Raw genomic sequence first — 13,171 nt, forward strand, 5'->3', positions numbered from 1 at the left:
GGTAACAGTATAATGTAAAGATACTACAAAAACTTCGTTCATATAAATATTCCAGCTGATCTTGTTAATTTAATATCAAAATAATAGATATTAGCACGGTATTTATAACTGCTGAAAATAAAGTGCAGCCAACACTGCAATAGTGGAGTGATCAGAATAACTACCACTATCCATAAATGGGGTTACGACCACAATCGTGTAGATAGTTCTAGCAGTCAAACTGAGTCTGGCACAACCCAGACTGTATATATCTAGATTATAACCAGTTAGTAATCTAATACTCAAATGTTATTATTATTTCAGTCGCTATATTTACCATGTAGTCTGAACCGTTAACGTGAGTGCAACGTTTTATGCTAGTGCTAATGCAGCCTGTGCTGTAATTTTAGAGTGATCAAGACAATAAATTGCCGTTCAGTTTGGTCACACTCTATTTTTATGTTATTTTAATTGCCCGGTACCTTGAATCCATGTGTTGCTTGGGTTGCTAAAACATTAGAGCTAATCACTTGTTTCATCTGGGTTATATTAGATCAACCGTAACTGCCTGAATCATTTTAATAATTAGACCAGCTGTAAATATTCACATCTATGTCGATACTATGTTGCTAACTGAGTACTATTAACTATATACACAGTCTGGGTTGTGCCAGACTTAATCTAGTTGCTAAAGCTTTCTGAATGAATGTGATCTTGACTAAATTGAATGACTATAAATAATGTTTTTTGACCACTCCATAGTCGCAGCACAGGCTATGCCTATATCGCTAATAACCGAGTATAATTGATCATATGTATAGTTTGGGTTGTGCCAGACTTAGTCTAGTTGCTAAAATTATTTGAATGAATGCGGTTCTGACAAAACTGAATGACAAAAATCATCATTTCTGACCACTCTAGAATTATAGCACAGGCTATACCTATATCGTTACTAAGTTGCTAACACAGTACAATTAATTATATGCACAGTCTGGGTTGTGCCAGACTTAGTCTAGCTGCTAAAGCTATCTGAATGAATGTGGTTCTGACCAAACTGAATGGCAATTTATTGTCTTGATCACTCCACAATTACAGCACAGGCTGCAATAGCACTAGCATAAAACGTTGCACTCACGTTAACGGTTCAGACTACATGGTAAATATAGCGACTGAAATAATAATAACATTTGAGTATTAGATTACTAACTGGGTATAATCTAGATATATACAGTCTGGGTTGTGCCAGACTCAGTTTGACTGCTAGAACTACACGATTGTGGTCGTAACCCCATTTATGGATAGTGGTAGTTATTCTGACCACTCCACTATTGCAGTGTTGGCTGCACTTTATTTTCAGCAGTTATAAATACCGTGCTAATATCGATTATTTTGATATTAAATTAACAAGATCAGCTGGAATATTTATATGAACAAAGTTTTTGTAGAATCTTTACATTATACCGTTACCAGACATCAACTCTTTTATTTGAATAACAGTAATATCGCAGGTGACGAGGTTGCAGTATTTATTTATGGAATAAGAGTTATTCAGAGTAATATCAGTTCCCAATTATATATGAGTGATTCACAGACAGTACATCTATATTAACTCATCATACAACCAAGGTACATAACTGATACTTTTTGCTGAGAGCCATTTCAGTTAATATATTTTAGTGTCAATCCACTCATCACCAGCGGTTATTTAGAACTCAGCATGCACAGATATGTTACACAGGGATATATTGAAGCTAATGGAATGCCTGACTTTATCATGTTATATTAACTAATCTTATGCAGCCTGAGTTGAATCAACATAACCGCTATATTTACGATCAAATTTGATCAAACTAGAACATACGGGTCCTATAGATGTTGTTTGGTTGATGACTTGGATGAAACTGAACAGTGCTTAATGTTAATCACAAGGAGTACACCAACCATCATTTACGCTGAAACAGAGATTATTAAAGCTTACAAAATAAAAACGTGTCTCATTTTATTAATCCTCAACTGGAATGGATGTTGTACTCAGTAAATAAGCTTTTTGACATATTTATATTTAACACTGTAGCTTGATATTAAATCTAACACTACCATTGGAATATCAACTACTAATGAGTCTAGAGGTATCTTTATTGGGAAAAGGAGAATATATACATATAATGAATTAATACTCTGTGCTGAATTAAATTCACATATTAATACTCCGTTTCCAACTTCGATGGTATTAACACACACATATAATAGTGGGCTATTGATATATACACATATTGACCACGTAATCAATTCCTTAATTATAATGCGAGTTTAAATCTGAATTGAATATTATACTCAACCATTACAGTTGAATATATTTGAGCTGATATCAGGTTAACTAGACCAGTGTTTTTCAACTAGTGTGCCGTGAGAGATCCTCAGGTGTGCCGCGGCAGACCGACAACAGTGCAGGGGTGTCTCTCTTTCAAATTTTGAAATATTGGGAGGTATGTGACAGGCTCATCAGGCATCATTTACAACCATGACATGGACATTCATTCACAGACAATCATTATGTCATGTATAGTTTGTAGGAAGCAAGGCATGACAGCACAGTACAGTGTGTGTGTGTGTGTGTCTATATATATATATATATATATATATATAAACACACTGTATATATATCCTGTATTAGGCTACAATGTGTGATTTTGTAAAATTTTGGGATGGTGGTGTGCCACAGGATTTTTTTAATGTAAATAAGTGCGCCACGGCAAAAAAAAGTTTGCAAATTACTGAACTAGACTACCCAGTAAAGAGTCTGGATTTTAGCTCTTTAACATATGACATTACTCTATTGTAACACTATTTAGCAACCCTTATTGGTTATAATTTAGATCACAGTAACTGTTAATTTATACAGGCCTAATTATCATAATTTGTGATCTAGTATACAACCTATTACATAGATCCAGGTACTGGGGTGTATTTTAATTGTGTGTGCATTAACCAAACAATTTAGTTTTTTTATATTTTACAATCAATAAAGGTTATATTTTAAAATCCTGTTGGGAAATTCTGTTCCTTAGTTAGGGCCTAGAGTGCTTTAAATGCATGCTTTGGAATTTTTGGTATCCTCTATATCAATCTTCCTTTGTGTTCATGTTTATATTTATGCACAAGCACCATTTCCTCTAGATATTGGAAAATCGATAATTATATACTTCCTGACATTAAGACTACAAGAGGAAAAGCCCAAGTAGTGCCACTGTTCATTTGGGGTGTTAGTAGTAGTAACAATTTGTAGTGTTAGTAGTAGTAGTAGTAACAGCATTTGCCAAATGTATTATTTGATCTTAGAAGACTGATAAGTAAACCTAGGTGAGCTCAGGAACATTAGCCAACTGAAAGCAGTGTCTGAAACTATGTATTACATTGCTATAAATATTGCAAACAATGCTGCAATAGACTGCTACAGACCTAAGCTCCTATCAGCCTACCTAGGTTTACTCAACAAAGATACCAACAGAACAAAGCAAATTTGATGCCAGAAATGAAGTGAAAAATAGTTTAAAACTGCATGTTCTATTTGACTCATGAATGTTTCATTGGGACTTTACCGTCCCTTTAAGTATATGTATAATTGAGAAAAAAAAATTGTTTGTTTAACTTACTCTGTCTGAATCAAGTTGCATTTTGACTCCCCCCCCCCCCCCCCTTTAAGTGATATTTAGATGCAAAAACATTCTTTGTCATTCTTTCCACAGTCTCTAAGTGGGGGGAGTGGGCAGTGAACCTCCCAACTCTAAATACATAATACTACAAACTCACATTTAGAGATAATGGAAAACCCCAGTAGTTTCTTAACATTATTTTTTACAAGAAACACAATAAGAGCATTACAATCAAGCAAGTTAATCATGCGTATCAAACAGCAGCAATAAAAATATGCTTTTAAAAAAAAAAAAATTGTTACAGGCATTTAATAGCAAGTTTAAACTAACTTTGCACACAACTCGTCCCTAGGGACACATGGCTCACAGCCTGAATGGTCAAATCCCACAGTTTTATTGCTTGATAGGGACATGCCTAAACCAGAATAAAAACAGAACACTTTTCTCCAAAAACAAAAATGCTTTTTTGGTCAGGATGTAACGTGACTTTATTTTCATGGCATCTCCAAAGTAAATGTTCACCATGACTTGTAAAACACTTGCATATACTAAGGTGGGTTAGTAAATGTGTACACAGTACGAGCAGTAATAACATGTATGTATGTATGTATGTATGGTGCGAGTGTGTGTGTATATATGTGTATATATATATGTGTATATATATATATATATATATATATATATATATATATATATATATATATATATATATATATATATATAAATGCAGACGGCTAGTGCTAATCAAGTCACCAGCTGCTCCCAACAGAGACTCAAAAAGTGCTGCCCCTACCCCAAGAAGATCCTGGCAACCTTAAAGGACTAGTCAACACAGTAGATTTGCATAATCAAAAAATGCAAGATAACAAGACAATGCAATAGCACTTAGTCTGAACTTCAAATGAGTAGTAGATTTTTTTTCTGACAATTTTAAAAGTTATATCTATATCCACTCCCCCTGTACCATGTGAAAGCCATCAGCCATTCACAAATGCATACACACTTATTCTTGCACATGCTCAGTAGGAGCTGGTGACTCAAAAAGTTTAAATATAAAAAGACTGTGCACATTTTGTTAATTGAAGTAAATTGGAAAGTTGTTTAAAATGGCATGCTCTATCTGAATAATGAACGTTTAATTTTGATATAGTGTCCCTTTAACTCTGTGCCAGGAAAAAACACGCTCTTCACACCAGAATAAGTAGGCCCTCCACACCTTGTCGTAGATATGCCGAGTGACTGGTTTACAAGCTTGAATAAGAGTATCAATGAGACACTCAGAGAAATCTCTCTTGGCTAAGACTAAGTGTTCAATCTCCATGCAGTCAGCCTCAGAGAATCTAGATTTTGATGAACAAAATGGACCTTGTATCAGCAGGTCTCTGCGACAAGGTAACTTCTTTGGAGGAGAAGAGGCCACCCCCACTAGATCCGCAAACAACGTCCTTCGGAGCCACGATGGAGCAATCAGGTTTACAGTTACCTGCTCCTGCTTGATGCGGGCCACCACTCGAGGAAGAAGCGGTAATGGAGGAAAAAAAGATATAGGAGTTTGAACTTCCAGTGCACTGCTAGTGCATCTATTACATCCACTTGGGGATCCCTCCACCCGTATCTGGGTAGCTTGGTATTAGGACGGGACGTCATGAGATAGTTATCTCCACTTGCTGCATATCTCTGCAAACACCTCGGGATGGAGAGACCATTCCCCTGGATGGAAGGATTCCCTGCTGAGAAAATCTGCCTCCCAGTTGTCCAAATCCCGGAATGTGGATCGCTGACAGCAAACAGCTGTGGGCCTTCGCCCACTACAGAATCTGAGATACTTCCTTTATTGATTGGAATCTGATAAACTGGGAAATCCCAGAAGTGGTCAAAGCCTTTAAAGGCCTTGAAGATTGCCCGTAGTTCCAAAATACTGATCGGGAGGGAGGACTCCTCCTGAGTCCACAACCCCTGTGCCTTCCTGGCACCCCAAACAGCTCCCCATCCGGATAGGCTTGCGTCCGAAGTCACAATCTTCCTGGATGGTCTTAAGAAGCATGTCCCTCGGGACAGATGATCTGGACAGAGGCACCAAGAGAGCGATTCTCTCGACCGGCAGTCTAATACAATCTGCTGAGACAGATCTGAATGATCGCCGTTCCACTGTCTCAGCATGCACAGTTGTAAAGGTCTGAGACGGAACCTGGCAAAAAGTAATGATGTCCATGCAGGACACTGAGACCAATCACCTCCATACACTGAGCCACAGAGAGACTCAAGGAGGTCCGGAGGGCAAGACATGCCGAAGTCTTCTTGCAACGTCTCTGGTCTGTTAGAAATATCCTCATGGATATGGAGTCTATTATAGTACCCAGGAAATTCCACCCTGGTACTTGGGATAAGAGAACTCTTTACCAAGTTTATCTTTCATCCATGTGATCGAAGAAGACTGAGAAGGGACTCCGAGAATTCTTCCGCAAGACAAAAGGATGGCGCTTGCACCAGAATATCGTCCAAGTATGGGGCTACTGCAATAACCTGAGTTTTGGCAACGGCTAGAAGAGCCCCCAGAAACTTTATAAAGATTCTTGGAGCAGTAGCTAGGCCAAACGGAAGAGCAATGAACTGGAAGTGCTGGTCCAGGAATGCAAACCTCAGGAACTGAAAGTGTTCCCTGTGGATTGGAACATGAAGGTAAGCGTCCTTCAGATCTATAGTAGTCATAAACTGGCCTTCCTGAATTAAAGGAAGGATGGACTTTATCGTCTCCATCTTGAAGGAAGGGACACAGAAATTTGTTTAAGCACTTTAGGTCCAGAATTGGGCAGAAAGTTCCCTCCTTCTTTGAGCCCATGAAATGGTTTGAATAAAATCCCAAACATTTTTCTTCGATAGGCACAGGGACAACAACTCCTAAGGAGGATAGATCCTGAACGCACCCTAGAAAGCGTCCTTCAGATCTATAGTAGTCATAAACTGGCCTTCCTGAATTAAAGGAAGGATGGACTTTATCGTCTCCATCTTGAAGGAAGGGACACAGAAATTTGTTTAAGCACTTTAGGTCCAGAATTGGGCAGAAAGTTCCCTCCTTCTTTGAGCCCATGAAATGGTTTGAATAAAATCCCAAACATTTTTCTTCGATAGGCACAGGGACAACAACTCCTAAGGAGGATAGATCCTGAACGCACCCTAGAAAGCGTCCTTCAGATCTATAGTAGTCATAAACTGGCCTTCCTGAATTAAAGGAAGGATGGACTTTATCGTCTCAATCTTGAAGGAAGGGACACAGAAATTTGTTTAAGCACTTTAGGTCCAGAATTGGGCAGAAAGTTCCCTCCTTCTTTGAGCCCATGAAATGGTTTGAATAAAATCCCAAACATTTTTCTTCGATAGGCACAGGGACAACAACTCCTAAGGAGGATAGATCCTGAACGCACCCTAGAAAGGCATCCCTATTTTCTGGTCTGGTAGACAGATTCGAGAGAAGGAATCTGCCCCTTGGCAGATGAGATTTAAAGCCTATCTTGTATCCCTGAGATACCACCTCCAGGACCCACGAAACCTGTACGTCCTTGAACCAGGTGTCTGGGAAAAAAAAAAAAAAAAAAGACAGTCTGCCCCCTACACAATCGGATCCCGGATCAGGGGCCTCCCCTTCGTGCCGATTTTGGTTTTCGGTAGGCTTCCTATTCTGCTTGGATTTATTCCAGGACTGAGCCGGCTTCCAAGTACTATTGGGTTGCTCGGGCTTGGAGGAGGATTGTTGTCGTTGGGATTTGTCAGAACGAGAATTAAAAGATTGTCGTCCCTTAGACTTGTTCTTATCTTGCAGTAGGGAAGGCACCTTGCCTCCGGTAACCATAGAAATAATGGAGTCCAGGCCTGGACCAAATAAAATCTTTCCCTTGAAGGGAAGAGAAAGGAGTCTGGACTTAGAAGTCATATCCACAGACCAAGACCTCAAACAGAGCGCCTGGCGGGCTAGAACCGCAAAGCCAGAGGCCTATGCATTTAGACGAATAATTTGCATGTTCGCATCAAAAGAGAAATCCTGAGAGGTAGATGGCTCAGAGGACTAAGAGCCTTAGCAGGCTTGTCTACTTTCTTAGACTTTATAATGGTGTTAAGGTATGTGGAACATAATTGAGTGGGCGGGAAAACCACGGACTCCTCACAATATAAACAGGTATGTTTTAGTACAGGAGTACCTTCTAACATGTCAGAGTCCTCAATAGCTCAGGTTATACCCACAAAAGGACACAAATAAAAACGTGTTTTTTATTATAGAAAACTGCACCTTTAAACTCCCAATGGCTGGGGCACTCACCACCTCCTAGACCCAGACAGTTAAGAGAGGAAACGCTCTCCTCAGGTTCAAGTCTCAGCCGGAATGGAGGAAATGAACATAGACCACACCCGGTCACATGGAGTGCAAGACAGTACTTCTCCTGTTATTACAAGTACAGCAAGTAACAGGAGCTGTGCAACACTTTCAAAAACGAAAGTGAAACTTTAAAGTGAAACCTGTTCCAGCCAAAAACACACAGTCTATCAGCCCATGAAAAAAATCACACAAAGCAGCATGTAAATAATTAATACCCTGATTAATTAACCCCAACTGTTCAATAAACCCCCTTAAGAAGATATTAACCCTGGATCCTATCAAGGTATAAAGGAGCCACACTGTGACCCTGTTATAGCGTTTTATGTGGAAAAATGAAAACGATCTTACCTCCAGGATCCATGCTGTGGAACAGACTGTGTGACAGTCTTATAGCAGTGCTTGTGACATGGACTTGAGTGAGAGAAAGCAGACAGTGAAACTCGTCAACACTGATTGCTTAGGAGCGGTTAGCAGTAGTCTGGATGGTTTCACAGAAAAACTTTTCCTGCATCTCCAGACTAACTTTCATCAATACTTCTCGTTCCCAGGTTGAGCGCTTCTCTCTTTTTATTTTAACTTTCATCAATACTCTCACTGAGATGTTGACATGACTACTTAAAACTCTAGTCCTATCTCGAAGGGCAGATGCCCTTTTTCAGGACTCTCCGAATCTTCTACCACTTCCTAACGTGACGAAAGGCAAAGAATGACTGGGGTAATGAGGAAGTGGGAGGGATATTTAAAGGGACACTCAAGTCAAAATTAAACTTTCTGATTCAGATAGAGCATGCAATTGTAAACAACTTTCCAATTTACTTCCATTAACAAAATGTGCACAGTCTTTATATTTATACTTTTTGAGTCAACAGCTCCTACTGAGCATGTGCAAGAATTCACAGCATATACGTATATGCATTTGTGATTGGCTAAAGGCTGTCACGTGATACAGGGGGAGTGGAAATAGATATAACTTTGCAATTTATTTTAAAAAAAATCTACTACTCATTTGAAGTTCAGACTAAGTGCTATTGCATTGTCTTCTTATCATGCATTTGTTGATTATGCAAATCTACTGTATTGACTGGTCCTTTAAGCCTTTGGCTGGGGTGTCTTTGCCTCCTCCTGGTGACCAGATGTTGTATTTCCCAACAGTAAGGCATGAAACCGTGGACTCTCCCTATCTTAGGAAGGAAAAAAAAACCACACACTTATAAAGTAGTTGGTGTCATTTTAAATCTGTTTTCTCCACTAAACCAGTGCAAATCTTAAGTCTCACATTCCCTCCATGTCCCCACTGTTTCAAAGCTAAAGCACTAGTATAAATATAAATTGTCAACCAGGAGGGTTAAAAACATAATTTATGCTTACCTGATAAATTTATTTCTCTTGTAGTGTATCCAGTCCACGGATCATCCATTACTTATGGGATATTCTCCTTCCCAACAGGAAGTTGCAAGAGGATCACCCACAGCAGAGCTGCTATATAGCTCCTCCCCTGCCATATCCAGTCATTCGACCGAAACAAACAGAGAAAGGAGAAACCATAGGGTGCAGTGGTGACTGTAGTTTAATTAAATTTTAGACCTGCCTTAAAATGACAGGGCGGGCCGTGGACTGGATACACTACAAGAGAAATAAATTTATCAGGTAAGCATAAATTATGTTTTCTCTTGTTAAGTGTATCCAGTCCACGGATCATCCATTACTTATGGGATACCAATACCAAAGCTAAAAGTACACGGATGATGGGAGGGACAAGGCAGGGATTAAGCGGAAGGAACCACTGCCTGAAGAACCTTTCTCCCAAAAACAGCCTCCGAAGAAGCAAAAACAGAATTTATGTTTACCTGATAAATTACTTTCTCAAACGGTGTGTCCGGTCCACGGCGTCATCCTTACTTGTGGGATATTCTCTTCCCCAACAGGAAATGGCAAAGAGCCCAGCAAAGCTGGTCACATGATCCCTCCTAGGCTCCGCCTTCCCCAGTCATTCGACCGACGTAAAGGAGGAATATTTGCATAGGAGAAATCATATGATACCGTGGTGACTGTAGTTAGAGAAAATAAATCATCAGACCTGATTAAAAAACCAGGGCGGGCCGTGGACCGGACACACCGTTGGAGAAAGTAATTTATCAGGTAAACATAAATTCTGTTTTCTCCAACATAGGTGTGTCCGGTCCACGGCGTCATCCTTACTTGTGGGAACCAATACCAAAGCTTTAGGACACGGATGATGGGAGGGAGCAAATCAGGTCACCTAGATGGAAGGCACCACGGTTTGCAAAACCTTTCTCCCAAAAATAGCCTCAGAAGAAGCAAAAGTATCAAATTTGTAAAATTTGGTAAAAGTGTGCAGTGAAGACCAAGTCGCTGCCTTACATATCTGATCAACAGAAGCCTCGTTCTTGAAGGCCCATGTGGAAGCCACAGCCCTAGTGGAATGAGCTGTGATTCTTTCAGGAGGCTGCCGTCCGGCAGTCTCATAAGCCAATCTGATGATGCTTTTAAGCCAAAAAGAGAGAGAGGTAGAAGTTGCTTTTTGACCTCTCCTTTTACCAGAATAAACAACAAACAAGGAAGATGTTTGTCTGAAATCCTTTGTAGCCTTTAAATAGAATTTTAGAGCACGAACTACATCCAAATTGTGCAACAAACGTTCCTTCTTTGAAACTGGATTCGGACACAAAGAAGGCACAACTATCTCCTGGTTAATATTTTTGTTAGAAACAACTTTCGGAAGAAAACCAGGTTTAGTACGCAAAACCACCTTATCTGCATGGAACACCAGATAAGGAGGAGAACACTGCAGAGCAGATAACTCTGAAACTCTTCTAGCAGAAGAAATTGCAACCAAAAACAAAACTTTCCAAGATAATAACTTAATATCTACGGAATGTAAGGGTTCAAACGGAACCCCTTGAAGAACTGAAAGAACTAAATTGAGACTCCAAGGAGGAGTCAAAGGTTTGTAAACAGGCTTGATTCTAACCAGAGCCTGAACAAAAGCCTGAACATCTGGCACAGCCGCCAGCTTCTTGTGAAGTAAAACAGATAAAGCAGAAATCTGTCCCTTCAAAGAACTTGCAGATAATCCTTTCTCCAAACCCTCTTGTAGAAAGGACAGAATCTTAGGAATTTTTACCCTGTTCCATGGGAATCCTTTCGATTTGCACCAACAGATATATTTCTTCCATACTTTATGGTAAATTTTTCTAGTTACAGGCTTTCTAGCCTGAATAAGAGTATCAATGACAGAATCTGAGAACCCACGCTTTGATAAAATCAAGCGTTCAATCTCCAAGCAGTCAGTTGGAGTGAGGCCAGATTCGGATGTTCGAACGGACCTTGAACAAGAAGGTCCCGTCTCAAAGGTAGCTTCCATGGTGGAGCCGATGACATATTCACCAGGTCTGCATACCAAGTTCTGCGTGGCCACGCAGGAGCTATCAAGATCACCGAAGCCCTCTCCTGATTGATCCTGGCTACCAGCCTGGGAATGAGAGGAAACGGTGGGAACACATAAGCTAGGTTGAAGGTCCAGGGCGCTACTAGTGCATCTACTAGAGTCGCCTTGGGATCCCTGGATCTGGACCCGTAGCAAGGAATCTTGAAGTTCTGACGAGACGCCATCAGATCCATGTCTGGAATGCCCCATAATTGAGTTATTTGGGCAAAGATTTCCGGATGGAGTTCCCACTCCCCCGGACGACTCAGAAAATCCGCTTCCCAATTTTCCCCTCCTGGGATGTGGATTGCAGACAAGTGGCAGGAGTGAATCTCCGCCCATTGAATAACTTTGGTCACTTCTTCCATCGCCAGGGAACTCCTTGTTCCCCCCTGATGGTTGATATATGCAACAGTCGTCATGTTGTCTGATTGAAACCTTATGAATTTGGCCTTTGCTAGTTGAGGCCAAGCCTTGAGAGCATTGAATATCGCTCTCAGTTCCAGAATGTTTATCGGGAGAAGAGATTCTTCCCAAGACCATAGACCCTGAGCTTTCAGGTGTTTCCAGACCGCGCCCCAGCCCACCAGACTGGCGTCGGTCGTTACAATGACCCACTCTGGTCTTCTGAAGCTCATCCCTTGGGACAGGTTGTCCAGGGTCAGCCACCAACGGAGTGAATCTCTGGTCCTCTGATCTACTTGGATCGTCGGGGACAAGTCTGTATAATCCCCATTCCACTGTCTGAGCATGCACAGTTGTAATGGTCTTAGATGAATTCGCGCAAAAGGAACTATGTCCATTGCCGCAACCATCAAACCTATTACTTCCATGCACTGCGCTATGGAAGGAAGAAGAACAGAATGAAGTACTTGACAAGAGCTTAGAAGTTTTGATTTTCTGGCTTCTGTCAGAAAAATCTTCATTTCTAAGGAGTCTATTATTGTTCCCAAGAAGGGAACTCTTGTTGACGGGAATAGAGAACTTTTTTCTACGTTCACTTTCCACCCGTGAGATCTGAGAAAGGCTAGGACAATGTCCGTATGAGCCTTTGCTTGTGGCAGAGACGACGCTTGAATCAGTATGTCGTCCAAGTAGGGTACTACTGCAATGCCCCTTGGCCTTAGCACCGCTAGAAGGGACCCTAGTACCTTTGTGAAAATTCTTGGAGCAGTGGCTAATCCGAATGGAAGTGCCACAAACTGGTAGTGCTTGTCCAGAAAAGCGAACCTTAGGAACCGATGATGTTCCTTGTGGATAGGAATATGTAGATACGCATCCTTTAAATCCACCGTGGTCATGAATTGACCTTCCTGGATGGTAGGAAGAATTGTCCGAATGGTTTCCATCTTGAACGATGGAACCTTGAGAAATTTGTTTAGGATCTTGAGATCCAAAATTGGCCTGAATGTTCCCTCTTTTTTGGGAACTATGAACAGATTGGAGTAAAACCCCATCCCTTGTTCTCCCCTATACAGTCCCTGGTATCTGCTTTGCTGAGACCCAACCAAGCCCAGAGGGGAATACGATACCAAAGGACGCCTTCAATAAGCTTTTTCAGTGGATCTGAGCTCCTCACACATGCATCTGCATGCCTTGCTTCTCAAAAACAACTGCGCATTAGTGGCGCGAAAATGAGGCTCTGCCTATGACTAGAAAAGGCCCCCGGTGAAAAAGGTGTCCAATACAGTGCCTGCCGTTTTTTTAACAGAATTCCCAAGA

This window comes from Bombina bombina, unplaced genomic scaffold (assembly GCF_027579735.1).
Source record: "Bombina bombina isolate aBomBom1 unplaced genomic scaffold, aBomBom1.pri scaffold_580, whole genome shotgun sequence".
Taxonomy (NCBI): domain Eukaryota; kingdom Metazoa; phylum Chordata; class Amphibia; order Anura; family Bombinatoridae; genus Bombina; species Bombina bombina.